The sequence below is a fragment of the Berghia stephanieae genome, chromosome 2 (assembly GCF_034508935.2).
Source record: "Berghia stephanieae isolate SIO BIC M18660-M18661 chromosome 2, UCSD_Bste_1.3, whole genome shotgun sequence".
NCBI classification, from domain to species: Eukaryota; Metazoa; Mollusca; class Gastropoda; order Nudibranchia; family Aeolidiidae; genus Berghia; species Berghia stephanieae.
Window position 1 is genome coordinate 117738312 of NC_088361.1, and position 7500 is coordinate 117745811.

The window sequence follows — 7500 nt, forward strand, 5'->3', positions numbered from 1 at the left end:
AGAAAGAGAGAGAGAGAGAGAGAGAGAAAGATAGATAGAGAGAGAGAGAGAGAGTCGTATGACTACAAACTAATATTATAGCGTTGTAAACTCTATAGATAGGTCGAAGATGACGTCACTCAAGCCTTTGTTATTGTATTTTGCCATCCGCGTTTGTGAGTTATTCTCACTGAACTGTATTAACCCGACTAAAAACGTTCATGGATACACACAGTTTTGTTTGTTGGTCCGTTATACTTCCGGATGGCAATGTTATGAGCTTCTTAGCCAAGCGCATACTATCTATATAACTAGAAGTTGATACAGCACAGAATAATTTAATTAAAGGGACCGGGAATTATCATAATATTCGTGGACTTGATCAGGCCATTCTGTACGCTCATATGTTAGTCATTGGATAAGAGTTTAAAGAGATAAGGTTGGGGTTGACATATAATTGATAACAATAAAACACCATATATTATTGTTTGCACTGGTTGCCCCACTCTCTCTTCAACATCCGTACACTTGAATGCGGCTATGTGGTCTTGTGGTATGACACTCGCTTTCGGATCGGAAGTTCCTGGGTTCGAGCCTCACTCGGCACATAGTTGAGTCATTGGAAAAGGCTCTTTACTCACATGCTCTCACCGTACTCAAGTGTAAAATGAGTATCTGGCCGTTAACAGCGTTGTCTATGTCCGAAAAATTTATAATATGTCCCGTCCTACATGTTAAGTGTTGCTGTTGGCTTGGGACCCTTTGTAAAGCGCTTTGAGCACGTTTAGTGGATATTGCGCTATATAAAAGCTTAACTTTAATTGAATCATGAGGAGCTGCGTGTTTTCCATTGGCAAACGTATACTGTAAGTGTGACTTCACATCCATTCAGTCTGGAATTATGTCGGGCTGAATCAGGTTAAGAAAAATAAATTTTACGTTAAAATGACCAGGTATCTATATAAGAAATTTGACTATTTAGTGTTCATTTTTAACAAACTAATTTTTTTCCCTCATCAAACGAAAAACAACCTTAACCAAAATCTTATATTTTTAGCGAACTATTCATTTTTCTAAAACTGAATTATCTCAACATAATACCGTTCAGAAACGATGATTCATAATTAATAGCTATGGTTCATTTATTTTCCAGTTATAACACAAATTGATTTGGTTGAAGATCAAGCATGTCAGATGTCAGTATGTATTATGGCAGATGTTAGATACGCTACTTGTCGTATAAAACTCTAAAACACCAAGTTCATTTTTATTGATATAAATTAACGAAATTCAAATTTTCGGCTAGGACACTGTTACCATTACCGATATTTTTATCGACGTGATGAAATAATCAATAAGCGACTTTCACATGGCCCTTACACTAAAAAGGTTAATGGTTTCAAGTTGTATTCATCTAAGGCTCAATATGATAATATATTGTACTTTCTTTAGTCTGATAGATTAGTAGTTGAACATTATGTGAGTTTAATTACGTTAAAGCATTCTTCACCAAGATTTTGTGCACTGATATTTTGATGTTTACGTCAACGTATTCTTGTTTGTTTTTGTTCTTTTTTTTTGTTTGTTTTATTTTTGCTTTTGTTTACTTTTTGCTTGTTTTTAAATATATATTTTACTTACTTACCAGAGGAAGGAGAGTTCTTTCAAAATCATGTCCAAATAAGAAAAAAAAAAAGACTACAAGCCAGTAGACACATACGCACATATCATTGGTAGGTTAATCACTTGTTTTGATTTTGGTTTATTTGATTTTGTTTGGCCAGCTAGAATTCATGGGCAGTTGACTGAACCCGCACATTATCAATAAATACAACTCTACACATGGAGCAAATTGACGTATCAATCTCTAAAAATAGAAGAGGAATGAGAGTTATGTGAAGAGAGATCGATGTCTGAAATACAATAAATATGATGCTATCGTTGCTGTAGTTACTGCTCAAAGACATTCACTCACGGCAGACCGAGTGATCTATCCAGAAACTCTGGTGCTATTTGTTTTTTGTTTTTGTTTTTTGGGATTTATTTTTTCAATCTACTGGATACTTATTATATTATAATATGATAATTTAATGTTTACTTAAATTAGTGCTCTTTTAGTGAATATATTGTACAAGTAAGACTTTCTGATTATAATTTTTAAAAACAGCAAAAAAAAATATTATTTTGTACCTGAAGATGAGCATTGAAATGGAATGAATGTTCAATAAAATAACTGCTTAAAATATCAAAAATATAGGAATTTGTGCCTCGTTATCTAGGTTATTTAACATGAATCCTTAAATTAAAGAAATGATTCTGGTATTATGATTAATTTAAGTGGTAAAAGTAGTCCTTCAGAGCCACAAGGCCCATGGAGCCGAAGTTTATCCCGGTTGCTGTAGCGTTCAATGGACCATAGCAAATGCTTACTAGCCTTTCGGTAGGACATTAATCTATAATATAGTATCGCAAAGTACTTTCTGTCATATCTAACATGCCTATCTATCCAATCACAGCTGTCTGGGCATAGTTAATTAAAAGTGACACTGGCGGTCGGTCTATTGAGCAAAGTTGTTTTGTGCCGCCCTATAATTTTCAAATTTAGCAGATACTGCTTTCTGTCTCAATTTTTGCCTATGCTGATTGATTTTCGTTCACACTCTCTCCTGTCTTACTTGCCATGATCGGTACCTGTAACTACTGTACGAAGGTTGTGCGTCATCACGGGCGACTCTCTTTTTCTTGTGGCCCCACGCGAGGCGAGATGACGTGCGACAATGAGCTGAGGGTGGGGTATGGGGGCTACCATGAGCCAAAAAGTCAACAGGCCACCCAAGCATTTTATATAAAAGACTGTTTTCTTCTGTTTAAAACCACGGCTATCCACTTCCCACCAGAAACAACTAATACTCTTGACTGCTAAAATAACTAGGTCAGGCCGGCAAATTTAATTTTGCACACCTTGAGGCCTGACTTGGGAGAAATCAAAACCATATCAATTTTATCATTGAAAGAACAGGATTGTTGTAATCAAACCATACGGATGAAGAAAATGACAATAAATATAGATCTTATGCTATTCGTTTTCCTCAAATGGATGTTAATCATCAATAAGAATATTACACAAATCATTCACCGAGTAGAGCCCCATGATGCTATAAATAAGATTCCCAGTCCATTATCCCGACACACACAGCAGTTCAATTTGTAGTTATTAGTTATGTTATTGTCTTTGGAGTAGATAAGAAATGCATTGAGTTTGGATTTTCTATTCCTTCTATTAATGACTGTTACCACAGTTGATATTCGAAGGAAGAAATTTATATGGCAGTCTAATTGCTGTTGTCATGTTGTTCTTTTAACAAAAATGATATTCACAAATCTCAATGAACAGACGTGTATCGCAATCCATACCGAAACAACAATGAAAGGATCCATAGACTTCAATGATCGGATGTTATACAATTTTTTTCTGTAGAGGAAAATCGACAAATGGACCTCTTTTACATAATATATGCCCGTCGTAAATGCCACTCTTCAAAATTCAAACCACACATGACCCCCCCCCCCCCATTTTATTTTTACACACAATATACACACATTCTAAAAAAATAAACCCACTAGAACATTGATATTGAGCAATTTCCGCTAAGTGAGCTCAAGACACTTAAAAAGGGCTCCTAAGCCAAAAGCAACATGAAGACGAGACATGATGCCTGTTGGGCGAGATAACATTTTCCTCCAACATAATCAACACTGCTTCTGGTCAGGTACCTACTCATTTTACACCTGAGTACAGTGAGATAATGTTTTTGGTCCATGCCGCCTTAAATAAACAGCCAGCAACCGCCCCTGAAAAGTGACGATAAAACATCACAAGCTATCATGGGGATATGCACTTAATACTAGCACAGAATGATGAACTATTCACATGATATTGCACCGTCATTCATCACGAGGGCAGGTTCTGGAGGCGATAACAAGATGTGTGAATTAATGACAAAAACACCGTACTCTGGAAAAAACATATATTTTTAATATTTGGCCAGAAAACTCGTCCCTCCAACATCGATCGATTTCAACAACCCCTTATCTTGGCAAAAACTCTCAAACCTGGGACTTCGCTTTGCCTCTCTAAGCACAATGCGGTGAAACAAAATTTAATACAAACCTTCTTATCCACAGCAATCTCGAAATCCCAGAACAACACCAAGGGCTCCGCAAATAATAATATAATTTATTGTCTCGATTTGCCTAACAGCAATTATATAGAAATATATTATTATTTAATTTTACTTACACTCTTGATACATCACAGCTGATTTTACTTACACTATAGCTACATCACAACTGTCGTACAGAATGGACTTATGGGGGTCAAGGTGGCGAGACACGATGCTTTAGTTAAGCAAAAATGAATTAAGGTGACGTGTTGTCTTTGTTTTTATAGATATAAGGCGACGGCTCCTCATTGAGAACTTAATATATTTGTGAAGGGGGTGATCTTTAATGTTATATGACAAACACTGGATGGCTTGATTATAATAACATATTATTTCCATATTCAATGGCATAAAAGATGCATTGTCATATAAGTGAATAAAGTAGATCCGTCCTAATCCATTCGTATGATTCAGTGTCATGCATGTCAATTCTAATCATAGTAATTATATAATAAAACGGATTTCATCATTACTTGACATCTGGTTATCTCTTTCGATCATCATCATCATCATCATCATCATCATCATCATCATCATCATCATCATCATCATCATCATCATCATCATCGTCATCATCATCATGATCATCATCATCATCATGATCATCATCATCATTATCATCATTATCATCACCATCTTCATCATCATCATCATCGTCGTCATCATCATCATCATCATCATCATCATCATCATCATCATCATCATCATCAACATCATCATCATCATAATCATCATCATCATCATCATTATCATCTTCATCATCATCGTCGTCGTCATCATCATCATCATCATCATCATCATCATCATCATCATCATCGTCATCATCAGCAACATCATCATCATCATCATCATCATCATCATCATCATCATCATCAACATCATCATCATCATAATCATCATCATCATCATTATCATCTTCATCATCATCGTCGTCGTCATCATCATCATCATCATCATCATCATCATCATCATCATCATCATCATCATCATCATCATCATTATCATCATCATCGTCATCATCAGCAACATCATCATCATCATCATAATCATCATCATCATTATCATCTTCATCATCATCGTCGTCATCATCATCATCATCTCATCATCATCATCATCATCATCATCATCATCGTCGATAGTATAATACACACACACATATACATATATATATATATATATATATATATATATATATATATATATATTATATATATATATATATATATATATATATGTGTGTGTGTGTGTGTGTCTTATTGAAACAAGCTTAATAATTAACGAGAAAACATTCTTGAAAAGAAAATGTCCTTTGAGAATATCGTCTTCATGGTTTTATCTAAAAAGTGAATAAAATAAATTGTTATGATTTTGCTCATTTGATAAATTCGCATCTATTGCTGTGTTTGTAAAAAAATATTAAAAAAACAAACAAACAAAAAAAAAAAGACAACAAAAACAAACGAAAAAAAATACAATAAAAAACAACAACAACACTATCGGTTTCTTTAGTGTTAAACAATTTTTAAAATGCCGAATACAATGTGAGAAGACAGTTCCTATTGTTAATATACTTCTCTTCATGCCTAGGAAGCCCAGCTACCAAATCACTGTCTGGTGATAAGAGGTATAAGAAAAAAAGAAAAGAACCTTGACTCATCCAGAGATCTAACCTGTCACTTTGTAGGATGAGTACACCGTCATTGGAGCTGCCGGAAGCCCCTCCACTCTCCCCTCCCCCAGACAAGGCAGGTAGTGCTCAACCGAGGGAGATGTAGGACCCCCCCCCCCCCCCACCCAGCACCACCACCAAAAGTTAATCAATATTGATTTAATTCAGAGCAGTGGGGAAAATATAGATTTTAAAAGCGACTCTGGTTAAATCATTTTAACATAGTGCAAAAAAAAAAAAGGATCAACACAAAAAAACAAACAAAACACAAACACCCCCCCCCCCCCAAAAAAAAAACAACCAATAAAAAAAAAAGACAAAAAAAAAAAAACAAAAAAAACAAACAAAAAACAAAACAAAACAACAACAACCCACCCCTCCCCCCTAAAACAAGACATAACAAGCACAACAAAACCCGAAATAAATTGTAACATCACCTCACAGCCGTCATGTCTCGTCCTACACGTTAAGTGTTGCTGTTGGCTATGGACCCCTTGTAAAGCGACTTGAGCACATTTAATGGATATTGGTCTGTATAAATATGTAAGTTATTAACCGTCCAGTTCCAGTTCGATAATAAAAAAACCATGAAAGCTTGTTGCTCCTTTTATGATTTTATAGTTTAATCACAAGTCTCAAGAAGTGGGTGAGAGAGGGATCTAGAAATGACTTGGGCTTGAAACGAATATTTTTGTGTTCGTGGATAGCTCACACGGTAGAGCCACGCTCTCACCTGCCAGGCGGAGTTGTCGTACCAATAAGGTCGCAGGTTCAAACCCCACCACCGCCGCGAAAAAAATTTTATTCTCTATTGTCTTCTGGCACTTTTCTACTCACTTCATATCTTGTTGTAACCAGACTATAAAAGTTCATGGTTACACAGAGTTTGTGTGTTGGTCCGTTATACTGCCGGATGGCAATGTTGTGAACTCCTTGGCCAAGCGCATTCTATCTATATCAAGACTGTTAATGGTTTAGGTAGAATACTCACACCATCCGCCAGCCGAATTTAATTTACCAACACACAACAAACACGAAGTGTAACTTTAAACGTTTATTGATGCATCGCGTTCAGTTAAAGGACTCATAAAATCCACCAACTGGATATAGATAGTTCGAAGATGACGTCACTCAGGTCTTTGTTATTGTTTTTTGCCATCCGCGTTTATGAGAAATGCTCACTGAACTGTATTAACCTGACTATAAAGGTTTATGGATACACACAGTTTTGTGTGTTGGTCCCTTATACTTCCGGATGAGCTTCTTCGTCAAGCGCATACTATCTATAGATAGATTGCGCTTGGCCAAGGAGTTCACAACATTGCCATCCGGAAGTATAACGGACCAACACACAAACTCTGTGTAACCATGAACTTTTATAGTCTGGTTAATACAGTTTAGTGAGAACAACTCACAAACGCGGATGGCAAAAACAATAACAAAGACCCGAGTGACGTCATCTGCATACTATCTATAACCTACCAACACTCAAAACCATGTGTACTCTTAAACGTTTATAGTCTGATAATAAGTACTATTTAGTGAGTACTACTCATAAAACGGCTGGCTAAAAACATTAACAAAGACCTGAGTGACGTCAATTTCGTTCCCTCTATATCATATCTTGTA

General features: G+C 35.8%; 1 protein-coding gene across 3 annotated transcripts in view; it reads right to left on the bottom strand.

Moving 5' to 3' along the window:
• LOC144966381 (ATP-dependent translocase ABCB1-like) overlaps positions 1-7500 on the bottom strand; it is a 72991-nt gene that overhangs the window by 64711 nt on the left and 780 nt on the right. For 2 of the 3 annotated variants that reach the window (XM_078902773.1, XM_078902772.1), the window contains exon 1: positions 4280-4529. The exons of the other annotated variant lie outside the window; for it this stretch is intronic. The gene's annotated coding sequence lies outside the window, so the exon portion shown is untranslated. Of the gene's footprint in view, positions 1-4279; positions 4530-7500 lie in introns of those variants that run through there. 3 annotated transcript variants of the gene reach the window in all.